A 21,977-nucleotide genomic window follows, 5' to 3' on the forward strand; every position below is an offset into this window, starting at 1 on the left:
TTTTATGTGTGATTTAATAGCTGCCATTGTTTTCTTAGTTTCCCCTATAAATTTCCTCCTTTCTTCTATAGTTTTGACCCAGCATGCACACATGGAGGAGTGTTTTCATAAGAGTTATTTTTGATGCAATGTACACACTATGACGGATCACTGCAGGGATCAGATGCTATGTTTTGATTTTGTAACTAATGGTAAAAAACTAGTTCATGCATATGTTTATGAGTCTCAGACACACATAAAACAAACACACGCTCTACGCGTGTACAGAAATAGAAATACAAGGACATTCATTTGGTGGGGCTTCAATGATTGGGTAAATGAGCAAGAACAGGCACAGACCACACACACATACACACACACACACACACACACACACACACACACACACACACACACACACACACACACACACACACACACACACACACACACACACACACACACACACACACACACACACACACACACACAAACACTCTTTCCCACAGTAAAAAAGCACATGACCCAAACAGGACATCCTTACCCTTTCAAGTTCCCACTCTCTCCCTCCTCCCTCATAAATGACTATTTTCCAGTTTTTACTGTTTTTTATGACATTTTAAAAAATGTATTCACTTTTTTCCCTCTAAAAGGAACAGTACACTCCAAAGTGAAATTTCAGTTGTGATCTTAAACATGTGTGATCACTGGGGTTTGATATTCATGCATGCTAACCACTGTACCGCTCAGGACATCAGCTGACCGGACTTATGACACAACGATCATTCGAATTTCTTTTTTTTTTCATCTAATTTTTTTACACTGAAAATAAATCTCCATGAATCAGTGGTTTGAAGTTAATGCCCATGCTGTTTCTCGATGAGTCTTCATTTTTTAGACTTCTTCTTCATCAGTAGTTTGCTCTATTAACCTGCCCAAATTAGAAACTAAAAATTTCTCCCTCTTGCTGACGTCCCTCTCTGTGGCCTTTTTGTCCCTCTGAGCAACAGTGGCCCGTAAGTCACAGACAAAAAGTCTATGTTTTGACAACAGGGAATTTTTTGTGTAATAATCCATCATGGAAATTCCTGCAAAAACGATCTAAAACGTTCTAAAAAAGGCTTGAATTTCTTGTGTCAAGGAAAAATATGTTAGTTTGATTCAACTTAAGTGTCCTCTGTTGAAGAAGTATTAATATTTACTGTATAATTAAATGTTGATAATGATTTAATCACCCTGCCAATCATCTTGTGTTCACCTTTTTTCAATCGCTCCTTCCATTCTTATTTTCAGCTTTCACCTTTCTCATATATATCTTCTCCCTCTCCACCCCCACATCCTCCTCTCTCCTTTTCCCCAGTGATCTCTTTGCCCTCTTCTGTCTGACTCCCCCATTGCTTGCCAAATCACCACACAGCTGGACTTCATCACACTCTCACACATGCTTGACTTGAACACACTGCTCAATGCCATTACTAAATTAAGTTCTGCCATGTGATAAGCACAGAAATTTTTGGAATAGTGCGATTGTGTGTGTCCTTTTCCACAGGCTGGGGGCCACTTCAGGAATTTATCCAAACATCTTGTGTCAGTTTTCCAACAACATTGACATATTTAAGCTTTCATGTTTTTTTCAGACATCTGTCAGTGAAGTTCGTTGCTTTGATAATTTCTTGTTTGCAGTTCTATCAGGTTTTCTATGTTAATGCTTCCTGGCTGAAGTGAATCTATTTATTTCTCTATATATGACACAAATCTGAAGGCTGTGTGACCAAAAAGGCTTCTGAAGTAAAAATGTAGTCACTTTGCATCAGTGCATGGGGAGTAAAACCAATTTGTGGACAATTGACATGAAAACAAACATTCATTTTTTAATATGCTCAATGTACTGTTTCCTCCTCCCCCTCAGCATACATTCACCATGCACCCTTTTCATTTTGAATACCACGACCGGTCTCAGAGATAAGCTTAGTGAAGCAAAAACACATCGTTGTTTACTTGCAGATGTATTTGCATCAAAACCGGATACAGGTTACTTGAGGTCAGCAATGTGCAGTAAAGATTAAAAAAAAAAATCTCATCTGAGCAAAAATAAATCTCGTTTGAATGACACTCATCTATTTTGAATGACACTTTTACTGTGTATTTTTCATTATTGCCATAGATATGATGCCAAATGAGTGATCTGATGTCAACCCAGAACGAACCGCACAGCCTGACGATCTGACAACATGATATAAATCTACACCCACTTTGAACAGAGCACATCTAGATTCATGTAGATATAAGAGCTAAACTCTCCATCAGATGAAATATTAATCATTCCAATGTAAAAATTGGGTCATTGCTGGAGTAAGAATGGGACTTGAAGGCTGAATACGTGTCAGAGAACGCACTGAAGATTAGGATACAAATTTATGCTGACTTCCTGTTGGTTTGAGCTCGATCTCATTATCTTTTCTTGTTATGGATTTGTGAGCGCCATAGTTGGTAGATTCTTATTATTCTTTGCCCTGTTCAGGTGACAGTCTATTATTGGCTGTGTCTTTAGTACTGCAGGTTTGGTGGCGCATGGAAATTTGCATCAGTAGCTCAACATATAATTCTTTATAGGACTTATGACATGACATGGATTTTCTTAGCAGATGCAACTACCTCTGGTTGCATTTGCTTCTCAATTTTCTTCCAGATTCGTGTCTTTCTGTTTAATCTTGGAGTTGGGAAGTCAGCATTCTTGTGAGAGAAGTGCTTTTTGTAGACTTTTGAAACCTTTAGTTGGAATCAGTCAGCAGCGTCTCTGTCTACACACTCCATGCTGAGCTTAGCTGACATGCTGTGGCTCTACATATACCCCACAGACATGAAAGGGGAGTCAATCTCACCCCGCTCAAAGGCAGAAAGAAGATAAGCTCGTTTCCCAAAATATTCCCTTGGCTCTGTTTTTGGACTCTGTACACTGGAAAAAAAGAGATAGATTATTAAATAAGAAAATCAACACTGAATTTCAGGTGAGAATTAATGGTAGTGAAGTGTTCTGGCCATGCAGGAAGATCATTTCATAATCCAAGCAATGGCAAAACAATTTTTTTTCATTTGAGAAATAAGTGGGTAAGAAATAATACTGAATGACTTTTATGGGTGGCAGTAGCTCAGTCCTCCAATTCTTGGGCTGGGTTCAGCAGGGTTGCCGGTTCAAGGCCCATGCGGGGCAAAGAATTTCTTACTTTAAGGCTTTAAACTAAAGTTCCCTACAACAACTCTCTACCTGAGAGTTCATAAATGACATAAAAATGTGTCTGTAGGAAGGTCGTTATGTTTCATGGTGGGACATAATAAGAGCACTCCCCACGTATTGGTAGGCTCAGAAGTCATTTCACTTGTCTGGTGACGGGTTGGTGCCTTGTTGTATTCTGGGTGTCGCATCCTGCTGGTGCAAGTACAAAATTGGAATCAAGAGAGGCCTTTTTAAAAGCAGAACTTCCATCAGCGTAGTTTTCCTGTTTACACTCATTCACACACACACACACACACACACACACACACACACACACACACACACACACACACACACACACACACACACACACACACACACACACACACACACACACACACACACACACACACACACACACACACCAACACACGCATGCATGCATGTACATAACAGATTATGCATATCTCTGGCATGCACACTTGCACACACATAGCTGCATACTTGGGTGTGAATTATTCATAATTATAATAATTATGAATTATATATTTAGGATTAATGATGTGGTCATCCACATGTTTTTGCCCACTACATGACCTCCACCGACAAACCAGCTGAGCTATCATCAATCTGAATTTCCCATGACATCATCAGACACGATAACTCTGCTTGTTTGAAGAATTTTAAATCCACATTCAATAAAAGAATGAAAACAAACCCACTGTGGCATGCAGGGAGAGTTTGATTCATCATCAACTCATCTAAAGGAAGAGAGAGAAGTTCAGATGGGCATCAGGGAGAGGAGACAGGAAAAGTGCCGGAGGAGAGATGAGGATTCCAGATAATAAACTCTTTATACGACACGAGGATGCTGCTCGGAGCTGGAGAAGGTTTTACCTGAAGAAGAAAGTCAACTTTAGGAAGGTTTGACTTGTCATTTATTGTTAATCAATTACAGTGATAGATGAGTTGGTTTGGCGAAAATGAAAGAAGGGATGAACTTTTTAAAAATTTTAATATTAAATATTATGTTTGCCTGACATGAAAAAGGGAAAATAGAAATATTTATTTTCAAGAAGTAATATCATGTCAGGAGTAATTTTAAATATGTTTTAAAGCTGCTTGTTATTCATGTAATAAATGTGAGAATTCTTGACTTTGCTGTGGTAGCTTGATTATTCTTCTGTTTTATTTGATACAAATGCAAATAGTCATGCGCACTTGAGGCTGCATTTCTGAACAGCTTTGAGCTAAATGCTAATGCAAGCTTGGTGATATGCCTCCAATTACCATACAGATATAAAGTTACTGTACTTGCAGAGTTTATTTTTTCATCCCGTGTACATGTGTTAGTTCTCTCTTTTATCACTTTCCTCATTCAAAGAGACAGAAATCACGTCATTATTAAGGATCACTTTTAAGGGTTAAGTCCACTTAAAGCAGTAGGACTGACGGTAGCCGCACTGCATCAGCAATGGTACAACTGAATTATTGTTGAGTGTGTCTCATACAGCCTTCATGTTAGGACCTTTATAATAAATCTATACTTACTTTAGACCTGAATTAAGTCATCTTTGTTCTCATCACGCCAACATTCAGTGGTCTGCAGTCGTAGAGACATTTTGTTCTACACCAAATTAATAGACTGAACGACCCACTTTGCTTGAGCCACTCTATTCTCACAAACACATATCATTATTTACAGTGGCCTTTCTTAAATTCTGTGAAGAACTGGTGATTCTTTTTTTGGTACTTCTTTTGGTGATGTTTGAGTTTCATGTGTTCAAAAAGTGTTCAGCAATGAAAACAGTAATGAGTCCACTCGGCTGTGAGTCACCAGGTCTTGTATTTATTCCAAAACTACTCTTTTCTCCGGCTGAATCCTTCTCTGTCTAAGAACATCTAAAAGCTTTTCTGAAAGGGCTACAAACCAATTAATTTCTCATGAATTAATAGACATTCAAAACGTTCACGGAACAACATAATGTTGCATGAGTCACTACTTTAGTACAACATTTAAAAACTCTCTTGTGAAGTATCCTGTCATTCAACAAACCTTTCAGTGAGTCTCTCAGGAAATTCATTGTTGGAGAAGATGAACAATATTGTTGTACCTCAGTGGAGTTAAGGTGAAAATACTGAGAAATGTCCAACTGTCACTACCAGTCTTCTCACCGTCCAATGAAAGCCCCATTAGATTCCTGTTACCAAGCAACTACAGCTTTTATGAAGTGCAGTGGTCACTATACGATACCACTTACTGTGTGAGAGAGTTTATGCTTTTAAAGGGCTCCAGGGTGCACAGCAGCTGGGTTTGATTTGCATAGCATCCAGTATAAATACTCACGAAATCACTGCAGCTGTTACAGTATATGTAATTTATAATCCACAGAGACTCAACCTTAGATCAATTGACAATATGATATTCTGGAGTATATTCTTTTTACTGACTTTTTAGCATAAAAAGTCAAAATAACTAATACTAACTAACTACTGGAGTTTGTTCCCGTGCGTTTATTTTACCTTTCTGATGGTGTACTAGGTTTTACTTTGCCTCTCGGTAGTACGTGAGAATTCACAAAAGCATTTAAAAGGCTTGTCGTCGTGAGTTATTATCAACATGTTTGCATTTGCCTGTGGGCTTTTCATTGGGTGGCCTATCCTTATAAAGGCTGTAAGGGCTATCCAGCACAACAACCGACTCAGTAGGTTGTGTTGACCCACTACAGCTAACATAAATTATTAAAAGACAAAAAGTCCCCGATCGGAACAATGTGTGGCGAACGAGAGTGGAAAGTTCAGGGCTCTAGAGGAGGAATGAGGAGCGACGGCCCCTTTGAAAGAATACGAGTTCATGTGTCTTACAGAAACCCTCATCCCTCAGGGAATATTCCTGCTTTCAGATAGCTGCCAAGTATTCTACTGAGGCCGTTAACACCAGTAGAGGAGACACAGTCAAGTGTCACAGCGGGTGAAGCTGTAGAAGGTGAAGCTGTCCCTCCAGGATCTCTCAAATACCACTGCAAACATTAATTCAATGCAACCCTGCAGCATTTATTTACATGCAACCAGCATGTTTTACATAAAAAACCACTGGGATGCTGTGCTTTTTGTCTCTGTATGATATGATCTCCACGAGGGGTTTTCCTTCAGGGAGCAGATGGGGGTGATGGATGTGTCTGTTTTCAGAATGTATTAGACTGTATTTTCTTGCATGAAGACCTCTATGAGTTCATTTCAATCAATAATCAGACATGTAAATGTTTCAGAAGATTTTTGAATGCTGCTCTAAAGCATGAGCTAAGCTTTTATTTTTAAAGACAACAGAATTGATGTCATGCTAGAACTGTCATCACAATTACCTTTTTCAAAGATTTGGGGTGAAAATCAAACCAGTATTGAACCGTTTTATCCAAATCTAGGAGCAGAGGATAAAAATAAATCTGAACTGAGTCTCAACACATTCTTAGTTCACACTCATCAAAAAACAATCAGCGTGAAAAACACAAGCCCAACTTGCAGCTCATATTATTTCTTCCAGCCCTATTATTCTATTTAAAAATCCCAATAGCCATTTAATGCAAGTATTGATTCAGTTCTGACATTAATGCCTCTAGGACCTTGCAGCCCCTAAATGTGTCTGTCAGCTTTACAACTATTGTGTGCTGTATGTTTCCATGGAGACTGCCAAGGATCCAACAAGAAGCTGGTTTGAGTGACAGTCAGGGTGTGTGATGGTGGGCTGTGTGGTTTCACATGTAAAGACACAGCAAGGGAAAAGCTTGTGATCAGACACTGAGAGCATCTGCCATCGAGCTGGGACTCGTTTGAACACGGGGAGAACTGACACGGTCACAAGAAGTCTGTGACCGTTTCTTTGCGCGGTGTCCAAGGGTGTGTGATGTGATTGATCACATCACTGGGATTTTTTCTTCTGAAATGGTGGATTATTACTTTTCAAAATCAATCACAGCTTCCTGAAGCGCAACAAAGCCATTGCCATGGATGACATGTTTTTAATGAATTCAAGCTGATGACTGTTGCTACCAATCTGCCAAATCCCATTTCTATTTCAATCCACAGCTGAGATTTTCTTGTCTTTGTTGTTTAGAAGACAAACATGATCCTTTCAGGAGCTCCATTATGAGTTCAAAGCTATATTTTACCAATAAGCAGGACCTGAGAGGTAAATGGCTTTAGAGTGTCCAAGACAACGGAAAACCTGCTTTTCTGACACTGTGTGAAATCAGGCCAACAGTCTGAATTATTGAACAAACACTCTTCAGTGAAAGCTGCCTTCAGATGACAAGAACTTTGCTGTTTGCTCGCTGCAAAGTAGGGCACAGAGCAGAGTGCAAAAGCACGGCTCAGGGATGTCTTGGGTTTCATCTGATCACTGATTATTCTTCAAAAAGGAAACGGGATTTCTATGTGAGAGCACGATGAGATTCACTGCTGCTAAACATTGGTTACTTTTTGATTTCAACGTTATGTGAAACGTCTCTCATTTCACATAAAAATGTACTTAACTTTAGTAATGCTCAGATTTAACTGTGTTCACACCTGGAAATCCTTGCACTTCAAATGATTCTGTACAAATGATTCCTATATTAAAATCTTATTTTTATACATGACATATCATATCTCGTTTTAAAATATCTGCTAAGGTTTTAAAAGTGATTACAATAATTCATAAACTAATCTGAAAAGACATCCTATAGACAGATTACTGGTACAACTAGAACCAATGCAGTCACAGACTGCAACACCCCTGAATCAAGATTTTACCCTGACCTACTTGGATAAGTCAAAGATCAAAGCTAGTTCTCTGCCCTTCTGTCATTGATCAAAGCACTAGCTTTGATCTATGGTCTTACTCACACTGGCCCTCTCCCTCGTCTTTCTATCTTATCCGGTCCCTGACTGTACAAAAGTTGAAATTTGACATTGAGCTACTTTTTTCAAGGTCAAGGTCATCGTCGAATTTTCGTCCTCATTGCTGCCTGAGTAATGTGCTTTTAGTTTCATCTTTCTATCTGCAACGGTTGCAAAGATATTTGGTGGACGTACTAACGGACGGACAAACGAACACTGACAATTACAATACATCACCGCTTTGAAGCAGGATGTAATAAAACAATAGCTACACATAGGTGTGTTGTTTCTTTATTGTCCATCAGTGTCTGCTACTGAAACTACTAGTGACTCATTACAGCGACTAATGTCACCATGCAATGAGTCCTTTTTTGGCTGTGACACTGCAATTTACTGTGAATATAAATGCAAACCAGAGACACCATTTATCACACTCCTTTTGTTCTGTAAAGAGTCACATTTTATCTGCAGTGTCTGAGAGATGACTGTGATTTTATAAACACAAAAGTTTTCTCCGCGTCTTCAGTTCTTCCAAGCAACTCAGTTGGGAGTCTGTTCACCCAACAGCTTCAGGGAGTATCATGGCAGCACTGTGTGGTTCCAAGAATCCACTTTCTGCTGTCAACAGAGCCATGCATCAAGTCTTTAGATGCTCTTTCAGTTTCCCGAGGTGCTGCATTGTTGAACCTCTTTTAACATTCAAATTTGAACATCTCCATAGACACTGAGCCGTGACATGTCATGCTGGAAAGACAGCTGCTGATGAAATGTTTATTTTCAGAGAAACTAATGAAATATATTTAGCATAACATACCACGGAAAGCTGTGACAGCAGCCTTGAATGGTTCTCAGCCATGATACAGGCTTTTTTCCCACCCTCATTTCTTTCACATCTTAAAAAAAAAAGCCTAGACTGACTGTTTCAATTAACCACCATTATAAAATACAGGAAGTATGAGTGGAAAAATACAGCTGACCATCAACAACGTACAGCAGGGTAAACAGAGCTCCTGTTTGCCAGCGTGCTGATTGGCTTCCTCCATCCATGTGAGCAGAGATGTCTAAGGGCATGGCGCAGATTTTCCAGTCTGAGGGTCAAAGCTGCCGCTGACCTTGTTTATCTTTTACTGTCCTGTTAATACAGTAATGTTCATTTATCATTTCTAAACCCATGTGTGATGAAGTGTCTGGTTTCACGGTGAAGTTTCGCCACTATATTTTTTCTTTGTTTGCATAACTTTACATAAATCTGTTAATATGTGCTGTGTCTAAAAATAGTTTCAAGCTGTTTCTTCCTTACAGGAATGCAAATGTTAAATTTTTTTAGAAATTGGCTTCAAATGTTAAGTTACAGCACTACTTCATCTTTCTGCAGAACACAGCACATCAGTTATCTCAGAAATAATATGTGGCCTGTATGATGGAGGTTTGGATCTAGTCCTGGATATGATCCTCTACGAAGTGGAACTGCTGGTTTCTTTAAAGTCTGTACTTTATTCCTCCACAACACTCCATGTCAGTTCAGATTCATATTTAGCCAATAACCCATTATGGATGATGCTAAACAGATTTATAGGGAGACTTTCAATATAGTATGTGTTTATTCTGGTACTCATTACATTATATAAATGAAAGAATCCCTGTCATAACAGATATATAAAAAAGTTGCTTGAAATCACATACCAACAGTTTGATATGAAATATTTCTGTAGTCCCAACGGACCGACATGCTACTTTATTTAGATGGTGTACTGTTATCATGAATTTAACATTAAAAGACAAGAATTAAGTTGATTTTAGTTGGGGAGGATGTTTTTGGATGTCGTACTAGTATCATGTGTCCCTCGTGAGGCTACCCTCACTGACTTGATGAATGAGGTGTGAATTCTCACAGACAGCCAACACACACCAGCTCCACAAGAGTAAAACTGTTATTTTCATTCAGTGCTTACGCACAACCCTACCCTTGATAACACAACATGTAGGACTTATGGTGCTTTAAAGTGGATCTGAGCAGGGACCCCCTGCCCCCTTCTCCTTACAGTACTACCCTTCTTGGAAAGGATGTTTGCTTTATCATGCTTTGGGGCTGAAGGCCCTGTGGAGATTTGTTGTTTACACACACAGATAATGCAGTTTAGTTTGACCACTGGCCTGCATCCTGCCTGTTCTGGAATAAACTCGAGTAACACAATGGACCCCCATGGGTCACTCTTGGGCATCCCACACTGTCTGTCTAGTCCTTCCCCAGCAGGGGTTTCTCATGCAGTGGGTGCTTCTGAAAGGAGCTGAAGTAGGTAGTAAGTAGACTGTCAACCGACAGAGGTACAAACTGTTAATGGTACGTTTCAGCCCCAGCCCCGTCGGGGTCTGTCACACGGCCTTCGGCCTCACCTTCTGAGAGTTTGTAGTGTTTGTCATTGTTAGCATATTTCTTGTGTTGAGTCTGAAAGGGAAGCAAGATGTCATAGCACTCACTTCTGGGCATAAAACTGGAACCCAAGGGATACATGAAATAATGGTCACAGAGTACTTTCATTTGCATTCCAATACAAATGAAACTGTTGGAATAAAGCTTTGAATCAGAGCTCAGTGGTGTGTCTGATTCATGGCTGGTCTGTGATAAGGCGTGTCCTTCAAGGGTAAACCTGACAGACAATTACAAGATGAATGTGTTCAGTGACAAGTACTAGTTTTATAGTATTGATGTATTGATCCATCCATATTACTTTACATGTTAACACATGTTGTGGCAGCACTGTGTCCATCGTCTGGTTGAAGGTGGCACAAAAACATGCATGTGTTACCATTGCTGTTATTACAAATATGGTTGGAAAATCATCTTTTGACAGCCACCGCTGACCTCTCCTACTACAGGTAAGGACATTGTTTTATATTCAGGTCATCTCATATTTGAATAAAAGTTAAAACATGCAAATCTAACTAATCCTGCAGAAACTTTAGCGTTCACTTGAGTGCTGAGCAAATAGTCCTAAGCAGAAGATTATTTATGAAAGACTGATTTAATGGCCTCCTAAATGGGAGCTGCCTTTGGAACTCTTTAAATTAATGGTTTATTTATTTAAGTTTTTTTCTGACTGGAAGTCAGAGTCTATTTTTGTACGGTTTTCTTGTAAATTCTGAAAGACTAGTAAAGTGTTTTTGGTCTTTGGTGTTTTTTTTAATTGTTTGACAATAAATAAAGAAAATTCTCGGACCATGACCTCCACGCTGTTTGGGAATAAATGAGAACTTTGATAAGAATGGATGAATTTCATTACCATGGTTACAGAAAAATCAATAAAGGGATGCTAAGAGTCACATTAAAGTCGATCTACATATTTTCTGTCGATACGAAATGTAAATAAATCAGCAACAGTCTGACGCTTAAAGTTCATCATCACGACCTCCTCCTGTGGAGAAAAAGTCACACTAACCATATTTATTTACTGATCAAAGTTAAAATGCTATCTGTGGTAATTATTACACAATACCTGCGTCACCATTGATTATGTCAACACTGAGTCCTGTATTTTTTGGGTGCCTGTACACAATGAAAATTATCTGCAGATGGGACAAAATGCAGGTGCATGTTTGATGTTCATCCGCAAACAGTTCAAGTCATTTTACTCCCGTGTTCAGAAAAATCTAGACTTATTTGTTATTGAATGCATCCACATCCTTTTATCATATGTGTCTGCTGGAGGATGAAACTCAACTTCATACTTGAACACTAATTCTTGATGTATGTCTTCTTCTTCTTCTACTTTCGGCTTTTCCCTTCAGGGGTCGCCACAGTGATTCAGCATCCTTCTACCAATATGTTCACCATCTCTCCTCTGGACATGTCCAAACCATCTCAGTCTGGCCTCTCTGACTTTATCTCCAAAACCTCTAACATGTGATGTCCCTCTGATGTACTCATTCCTGATCCTATCCTTCCTGGTCACTCCCAGAGAGAACCTCAGCATCTTCATCTCTGCTACCTCCAGCTCTGTCTCCTGTCTTTTCTTCAGTGACACTGTCTCTAGACCAAACAACATCGCTGGTCTAACCACAGTTTTGTACACCTTTCCTTTCATTTTAGCTGATACTCTTCTATCACACATCACACCTGACACTTTCCTCCACCCGTTCCATCCTGTCTGTACACGCTTCTTCACCTCTTTTCCACACTCTCCATTGCTCTGGACTGTTGACCCTAAGTACTTAAAATCCTCCACCTTCTTGATCTCTTCTCCCTCTAACCTCACTCTTCCACTTGGGTCCCTCTCATTCACACACATGTACTCTGTCTTACTGCAGCTAACCTTCATTCCTCTCCTTTCCAGGACAAACCTCCACCTCTCTAGCTTCTCCTCCACCTGTTCCCTGCTCTCACTGCAGATCACAATGTCATCTGCAAACATCATAGTCCATGGAGATTCCTGTCTAACCTCATCTGTCAGCCTGTCCATCACCATAGCAAACAAGAAGGGGTCAGGGCTGATCCCTGATGCAGTCCCACCTCCACCTTGAACTCCTCTGTCACACCTACAGCACACCTCACCACTGTCTTACAGTCCTCATACATGTCCTGCACTGCTCTAACATACTTCTCTGCCACTCCAGACTTCCTCATACAATACCACAGTTCCTCTCTGGGCACCCTGTCATAAGCTTTCTCCAGAACACAATGCAGCTCCCTCTGACCTTCTCTGTACTTCTCTATCAACATCCTCAAAGCAAATACTGCATCTATAGTACTCTTTTTTAGCATGAAAACGTTCTACTGCTCACAAATGCTCACTTCCGCCCTTAGTCTAGCTTCAACTACTCTTTTCCATGACTTCATTGTATGGCTCATCAGATTTATTCCTCTGTAGCTGCCACAACTCTTAAAAATGGGCACCGGCACACTTCTCCATTCCTCAGGCATCTTCTCACTATCTAAGATCCTGTTGAACAACCCAGTCAGAAATTGTATGCGACCTGTCCTAGAAACTTCCATACCTCCACAGGTATTTCATCAGGACCGACTGCCTTTCCATTCCTTTAGTTGAGGATGTTTGTCTCTCTAGAGAGAGTAGAAGCAGCGTTGTGTTTTTCTCATTTCATATCTATGCAGCTCTTTCCCAAAACAGAAATGGATTTGCTTTCCTTAAAAATTCAGAGAAATGATGCATCATCTATATTTACTAACTTGCACATTTTGTAATCTTTTAAAGTGAAGGATCCTAGAATTAAAATGATTGTATTTAAGTTTATTTTGTTGTGTTTTGTGATGTCATGGTTTAATTATCATTTTGACTTTTAATTCTTCATTCTGATCTATAGAACGCAGGTGGACTCATACAAACCCCCTACTGTCTTTTTCCTGTGCGTACGGTGATAAATATCTAATGATGACATGAATGAATGAACCTACGTGACTTGGGTTTGAAGCATATGGTTCAGTTTTAAAGGCGCTCATAGAAAATGTGTTTCGTGTTTCGTTCAAGGGATTTATCAAACTGTTCTCTCCCACTGTCAGAGGGCTTCTGGCTTCAATATTCTTAATGGTATTCAACAGACATACAAGATCTCTGTTTCACAACCGCAGCCATTTCACACTGATGCAAGTACACATGTCAAACACATTACACTTTATAATGCATGACCTCACTGTTAAAAGGAGGATGACATATTCGTGAGCAAGAGATTAAACCTTTATCAAAAAGACCTACAAAAAAAAATATGAATAGTATACAAAAGCTTAGTTTTAGGATTGTGATAAATATTACTGACTGACTTCAAACCTCAGCTTTCCTGCACATAGTTGTTGTTTGTTTTTTTGGAACATGTCGCCATTACACTATTTTTGTGCACCTTTATGATTGCCAAAGCTTGTCGCGTAGCCTTCTTGTGGACGATGCCAGATGAGAGGCACTTAATGTGGGGGAGTACGTAGGATTGAAGACACCCAAGAGATTTGCCAACAAACAAGAGGCTGATGAAACGCTCAGAGAGGAAATGAAATGCACATAATAAGATTTCCATTTTTGAAGAAAACAAACAGCACTTGTATGGAGAGATTGGAATAGATGTAATCCACACAGTTAAATACACAGTAAAGCCTTCAGTCCTCGATAGTTTCAGCTTTTTCATAAAGCCAAGCACCACTTAACCTGATTCACATTGGCCAGAGCCCTTCTTTGTTGTATGTGTTTGTTGTATATGACAACGGGTGATGTGTTTATATTCTCTTCTAACTATCCATTTGTGTATCCGCTTATCCTTCTCAGGGTCACGGGAAGCTGTAGTCAATCCCAGCATGCAATGGGTGAGAGGGATTTACAGCTTGGATGGGTCTCTCGGTCTCTCTGTCTGTCTCTCTCTTCCTGTCTCTCCTCCACTCCTCTCTCTTTCAGAGCTCCCAGTGACTTCAGTCTCACATGTTGTCATGGTTTAAAAGCAAGCCAAGACAAATTTTGGATTTAATAAGTCATAGTTATTGATTGCTAAATGCAAATTGGCAAAAAGAGCAGCTGACCTATCATAAATTGGAAACCACGGTCTGTGTGTCCTCACAGACTTCATGTTGTGTCATTCACAACTATGTCAATCATGAACATTAATTGCACATGTTTGACGTTTATTGATTCAATTCACATTTTTCTTGCCCTGATACGTGGGCTGAACGTGTTGCATGAAGGTAAACTAACGTCCTTTACTTTTAGATGTCTTTCATTTCCATGTGTTTATCATGGGAGAGTGTGCTTATTTTTGGGTTGAGCAATCAGGTGTACCTTGTTATCCTCTTCAGAAGGTTCTTGGAGAAAATCGCAATCTGCTTTGTCTCCATCTCTCTCTGTAATTAATAGACATCTGTCTGAAAACAGATGGCTATAATGACATACACAAAATGATCATTTTGAAACTCAACCCAGTAGATGAACATTGTCTGTTCAGGCTTTATCTTATGGAGAATGTGACAAACCAGATTAAAATTCTAAGTTCAGAGTAGTGGAAGGTACTGCCACCATATTTAGCATAGTGAGCAGTAGTTACTTCAAGTGGCAGGATATCACTCAAGTCAAGTGTTCTTGAGGTGCCAAGTGAGCATTAGTGATGGGACTAGTGTTGATGATTCCTGAAACACACACTCTGTCAGTTCTGTAATGATGTTATCTGTGAAATGCTGCTGTAGATCTAAGACGGCACGTCTTCTGTCGTCTCACAAGTGTTTGTGTTGTTGTCAATATTGGAAAACATTGGTTTAGACTGACTGATTGACGAATAACTATTTTTCTTCTAGTGTGCGTTTTAGTGTGATTGACAAGGATTTGTCCTTCATGATGATTTCACATCTCCATCTGCAATTCTGTATGTTTCCTGTTTGTAGTGTCACTATAGTCATGCAGATTTGTGGATTTTGTGCAATTTTTTTCTGTCTTGAAAGTACCTAGGAAGGTAGCATAAACGATGATTTTGTATATATTTAGTTGAATTACTACCTACTTACAGTATTGGTTTTAACTAATTCACAACTTAAACTTGTAAAAATTGAAAGTCTGAATTCTTAATTGTTTTGTTAAGTTTTTTTTTTTTTTGTGGGACAGCAATTTGCGCAAATTCAGTAGAATGACCCAAGTCTAACTGGTTGTTGACTGAAGTCCAGTTCCGCCTCATTTATAAATCGTTGCTATGAATAAGTAATAATAGATACTGAATGGACTGCTGAGATGCTATTTACTGGCAGAACTGCTATCAGCTTCTGACTTTATCCAATAAGTGTGTGTGATAGAAGGAGAGTCAGCTTTGGTTCTAGTTCTTTTTAATTGAGCCAGACAACCTAGTTAATGATATTTTAGGTATCAGAGGGTTCTCTGTAACTTGTTTTGATCCAGTCAGACTATAAAACCCAATAACCAAATGGTGCCAGTTGTTTTCCAAAAAGAACCGTACTCAGCTTCATTTCTTGTACTTTGTTCTGGGATACATCTGAATCTGTCTCTTGGGTTCTGTAATTATTTCTTTCTGATTGCTTTCATCAGTAGCGCAGCACACGCAATCTGGCCTGCGGTTCTCTCCATTTGTAAAGATTAATAACAATTTTTCTCACATTACTCAGGATGTTATTGTCGATGGTTATCAAAAACGCACTGACTTTTCCACAAAAGGGTGTCGCCTCTGTGTCTGAATGTTGGGATGCGAGCCAGATGCCTTGTTGAAGGGAATTAGTGTCCTACTGGGCTTTATTCTTTGTTGAGATCTTACTCACACTCAGAGGGAAATAACCAGGAGGGACTGAAAACTACTGAGAGGAGATGATAAGGCTTTCCATATACCGCGTTCAAGTCAGCAGAACAAAGCAAAAAGAAGCCAAAACATCTTTTCACTCGGGCTAAAGAGGCCACAAATAATTGATTCTATTCTTTATTTCCTGCTGCGTCTGAAGAACAGGGCTTCAAGCACACATTGCCTGGTTCACAATACACTGTATGTGGTATAATTAGTGAAATTAGTGTGAGTGCACTACTTTCACTGTAAATGGTCAAAGGAAGAGCTGACCTTTATAATGATCATAAAGAAATAAAAAAACTAATCAAGAATAAAAGCTTGTTCAAATTCAGACAGACAGACAGAAATTGTGCTGATGTTTGTTCAGCTTGTTGGATCTCAGCAGCAGATGTGTTCTTGTTCACAGCTGCATCTCCGGCCCACATGGAGGGACAGAAATCAACACATTTCTATACAAGGTTCTGTTTGTGTGGAACACTGGCTCCACTCTGACCTGCTGAATATCTCTAATTCAGAGCTGTTTATTAAAGATGATAATAAATAAGAGTCACAATAACAAATAATGGACAAAATGGATTTTTTAGACTTCTCTATCTAGATAGGGGAAATACAAAACCAAGATAACATTTTTAAAAGAGATAATATTCCACATCTTTTGGTTGGAAGTTGATCAAAATGTCAAGTCATAATCATCTGTCTGTGTCAACAAGCCCAAATATGTCAAAGTCTGCCCTCTAAAATGGGGAATAAGCAGCCACTGAGTTAAATACAAAATCACTGTCGTAGTTGTGTCTTTGAAATCTTGTATTGACGATTAAAACAACGTCCTGGTTTTTAAACCAACTTCTCCTAAGTGTGTCAGTAAATCTTTTCTTTATCGACAGAGATCACTGTGATTTTAAAACTGTCTGGATAAATTTGCAATCTCACAAGCTTATTTAGTTTTACCTCTTCATTGTAAAAAATAGAGAGCGATATGTGAGTGACACTGAAAATACATCTCTTGTGAATGTCCTATCCGAATTTTTAGTTTGTAATCTGCTGGCTTGAAACCCGGCTGGCATGAACCTGCAAGTGTTTGTCAAAACTTTGCTTCAAGCATCTTCTTGCATTTGTTCATTTATGTCCAGACATTTATATCCATCAAGGGGGAAAAGCTCCCCAAGGTTTGGCTTAAGCTCGATTGGTGATAGGACAATAAACTCATACAGTTTATTTAAGACATAAATTTATGACTAGCCATCTGCAAACTATTTTTCTTTAGTGGAAGGAGCTTCAGATGTTTCAGCAGGAGAGCTTCTTGGCTGGTCAAACAATATATTGGAAACCTCCAGCAAGTTCTTGTCGTATTCAGGATACCGCTGCGCTTGTAAATGTGTTAGTTTTTAAACAATAAAAGTAATTAAAATGGATCAAACCCATCAAAAAGCGACCACCTGATTGGTTGATTTTGTATGTGCCTCTTGCATCTTTTCTTCTGATAATCAGTTCAAATAGAGAGCTCCCATACATTAAAAACATGAAGCTATTAACAGCAATGACCGCAACCTCACCCCAAAGAGACAAAGGGAAGGGATTGGCGCTAATAACCCTCCGCTTCATTATAGCATCCAGACAAAAAACATCTTTGTTCCAGTGAGTGGGGGTCTACACTGTTCCACTGCAGGATGTGAATGTCACAGACTGTCTCAGAGTAATTTGCTCTTGCATGCGTCTTGTTGTATTGATATCGTATTGACCTTCAGTCGTGTGGCCATCACTGAGGGGGTAACTTCCAAACAAATGCTGCCATTTAGGACGTAATCAACCGAAGGTTCAAATACAGGCCATGTTGACTCCCAGGGAAGGTTACATGATACTCGCACAAGGCGCAGGATTATTCATCACCAAAATGTTGTTATGCTTCTACATGTCTACAAAATTGGTCAGTATTATTCGTCTCAATGGTTGTAATTAAAGCGTGTCAGTTTTATAGTGATTTCTAAGTCTTGTACAACACTAAATACAGATGATAGTAGGTCATACCTGACCTAAAGCCAATCTCACCTCACCAAACCATTTCAACATTTCTTCAATCACTTAATAATTTAAGGCAAAGAGGATGATTTTTGGACAGGGACTCTTTCACTGTCATTCAAGTGAAGTTATTTTGACTTGCAAATGTGCGTATGAGTATTAATGTGGTTATACATCACCTGACAAGAGATCGTCTCATTGGAGTTTTTCAAACCTTTTTGCATAACCACATGAACAAGAAAGTAAATTTAAATGTCATATATCCGCAGGAATAGGGAGAGTATTTGAGTTACTTAGCCTTTCTGAGTTATGTGGGAACGTTTGTCAATTTATCTCCAAAGAGCAAGTCAGCTTAACGTGAAGGGAAGAGAAGCTGTTAGACGTGGAGCTCCAGACTGATTCTGCAGTCATTATTCTTCACCAGCAGTTTGACAGTAATAATCGAGTTGACGTATTGTTTGTTTGGAATGCAAAGATGCGTTAAAGGTCAACAAAATGATGACAATGTAATCACTGAAGCGTAAGGCATTAGTGTTTCCGTTCTCCTTGTGTCATGTTGTTTGTCCTGCAAAAAAATAAAAAAATAAAATACGTCTGAATAACAACTTCTGAATGACAGCAACCGGATCAAGCACGGGATAAATGAATCAAGAAAATGTGTCATGGATTAACCATACATAAGAATTGCATCTTCGAAAGATGAAAAATGTGTTATTGTGTTAACTTTGGCAAACTATGTTTCTATGGCCTTTATAAAGCACATGTGGCTAACACAAACACACGCACACGCACACGCACACGCACGCACACACACACACACACACACACACACACACACACACACACACACACACACTGTAGCAATGAAAAACAAGTGAAATATTAAGATTTCACGACGTGATGCAACAACTCCTTTGTTTTCTATGTTTCACATTAGATTCTTGCACAATGATCTGCAATTAATCATCTATTAAGTCCTGACAGGTCTGTTGTGTGACGTCGACGTTACAACTGTGATTTGGTTTGGATTCAAGAAGAAGACACAGAGGAGACGTTCAGTTTAACAGGGAATTTATAATCCACAGAGAGTGTAAACAAAGCTGTTCCTTTAGCTGTTGAGTGACCTCTATCTATCTATCTATCTATCTATCTATCTATCTATCTATCTATCTATCTATCTATCTATCTATCTATCTATCTATCTATCTATCTATCTATCTATCTATCTATCTATCTATCTATCTATCTATCTATCTATCTATCTATCTATCTATCTATCTATCTATCTATCTATCTATCTATCTATCTATCTCCATCCACCCATGGCTTGAACTTTTTTCAAGTGTCTCACCACATGTTATACATAATTTATCAATCCTTTTTTGAGTCCTCTCATGTGCTGGTTTGATGAATTACCTATGAAAGAAAAACAGGAGAATGATCTAAACATCATTGCAGGTCAGTTCCAGAATCAGTTGAGTCCAGCTAAATGTGTCCCTCTGGAAAAAAAACAAGTGGTCCATGAAGAAAGGGCATTTGAAATCAGTGCGACCTTAAGACTTTCAGGCCAGTGTATCCACGTTCCCCGGAGAACAAACTGCTGATCTGATTCTTTTATTCTTTCTGCAGTCAGGCTGCTAAATCCTAACACGAGTAACTTAAATGTGAGCCTTAAAATCAGGTAGACTGTGACTGTTCCCTTTGTGCTTCTGTTTTGTGTTGTTCTTATCTAATGACTGTGCACAAGTAGTTCACGCTGACCTGAGTGTGAATCACATTGTTTGTAGATAACTTTAAAACCAGTCTGAATTTACAGGGTCCCATTAAATAAAGATGAGGCTGCAGCGTCTCATCTTGATTTTAGATGATAAGAAGGCTGTATTTAATAATATGTGGATAGTGCAGTTTTATCTAAACACGCCAGGAGCCATTTGTTCTCATGGAAAATCATCCTCCACTCAGCTTGATGAAAAACAAGCTGAGTGGAGAAAGATTTTAAGCCTCATTCTTTAGAACAAATACAAAATCCAGAACTTTAGTCTAGACTATGGATGGACAGGAGAAAGAAATGTACTTTTCATCTATGTTTATCACTGAAGGCAGCACGGTGGTGTAGAGTGTTCTCCCTGTGTCCGGTTCTCACCAGGTTCTCTGGGTTCCTCCTGCCTCCAAAAACATGCAGCTTAGGTGAGTTGATCACACTAAATTGTCTGTGGATGTGAGTGTGAGCGTGAACAGTTGTTTGTCTTTCATGCCTATTGATTATTATCTGGGGTGTACGAGCCTAAACATGTAGAAGTCTGCCTCACCTTTCACCCATAGCCAGTTGGGATAGGCTGCAGCAGACCTGTGACCCGAAAGGAAGATAAGCAGATGTAGATGAGACGACTGCAATCTACAAGAAAATGGATGGATGGATTATCACTGCATTTTCATGCTTTTTCACGTGTCATTCACTCTGCATCAGGCATTATCCTGTCATTTTAGGTGTTGCTGTCAGAACAACTACGTCAGATGGCAGAATCAAAGACAATAAGAGTCAACATGAGAGAGGTTTCGGGTGGTGGAGGGTGAAAACAAACACAATGCAGGAAACCTTTGATCATGTGTCGTGTAAAGCCGACTGTGAATGTTGTCCTAATTAAACCGACTTCCACAAGTTTACTTATGACATTTTTTAAAGTTATTTGAATATATATCTCATTTCCCCCATGAACAAGTGGTCCAGTGAAATTTATAAAAATCCACTATGTTAAATCTACTGGTTTTATGCTTTTTGCATCTCAAATTGACCAAACTATAGACATAAGTCACCTATTAAACATATGTGTTTGTCTGCTGTAGAATTACATTGGGGCTCTTACAATTTAAAGCCAACAATTTGTTGAGTTTTTTTTCTTTAGTTAGTTGCTGACCTGTAGCAGCTGCTTTTGGTATGTCCTGTTTGTGAATTGGACACATGATGTCACATCCACGTTGTGTTATGTTGCTTCATGGTTTGATTCATTCATAAAGCAGTTGATTCTGTGCCTCTACCATGTCCGCGGTGGTTAGGAGACAATTACATCTACTTTTCCTGTCTTTCCTGTCACTCAGGCGTCATGACCACTGAAAAAAATACTCCTTAGTTTTCCCAATATTTATAGTTATTGTAACATTAAAATCTAAAGCCAACCCTTACTTTTTTTATTTAAAGAAAAATCTTGAAAGATTATGTGATAAACTTGAGCGGTTTCTAACTGATGGCAAACAGGAGCCCATTAACAAACATGGAGTGAAGTGGACAGAGTAGAGTATATGTATCATAATTTTGTTTTTTCATACATAGTATTTGATCCAATAAAGGCAATTCTATTCTATTCTATTCTATTCTATTCTATTCTATTCTATTCTATTCTATTCTATTCTATTCTATTCTATTCTATTCTATTCTATTCTTTTCTATTCTATTCTATTCTATCCTATTCTATTCTATTCTATTCTATTCTATTCTATTCTATTCTATTCTATTCTAAAGATACCACCATACACAAAAGTTTCAAACTGCCCTTTGCTCACTGTAATCCATCTTTTGCGGGAAAAAACAAAAACAAAGTCAAGGATGATGGAGTTATAGTTATAGTTAAAAAAA

The sequence above is a fragment of the Antennarius striatus genome, chromosome 20 (assembly GCF_040054535.1).
Source record: "Antennarius striatus isolate MH-2024 chromosome 20, ASM4005453v1, whole genome shotgun sequence".
In the NCBI taxonomy this organism is placed as follows: domain Eukaryota; kingdom Metazoa; phylum Chordata; class Actinopteri; order Lophiiformes; family Antennariidae; genus Antennarius; species Antennarius striatus.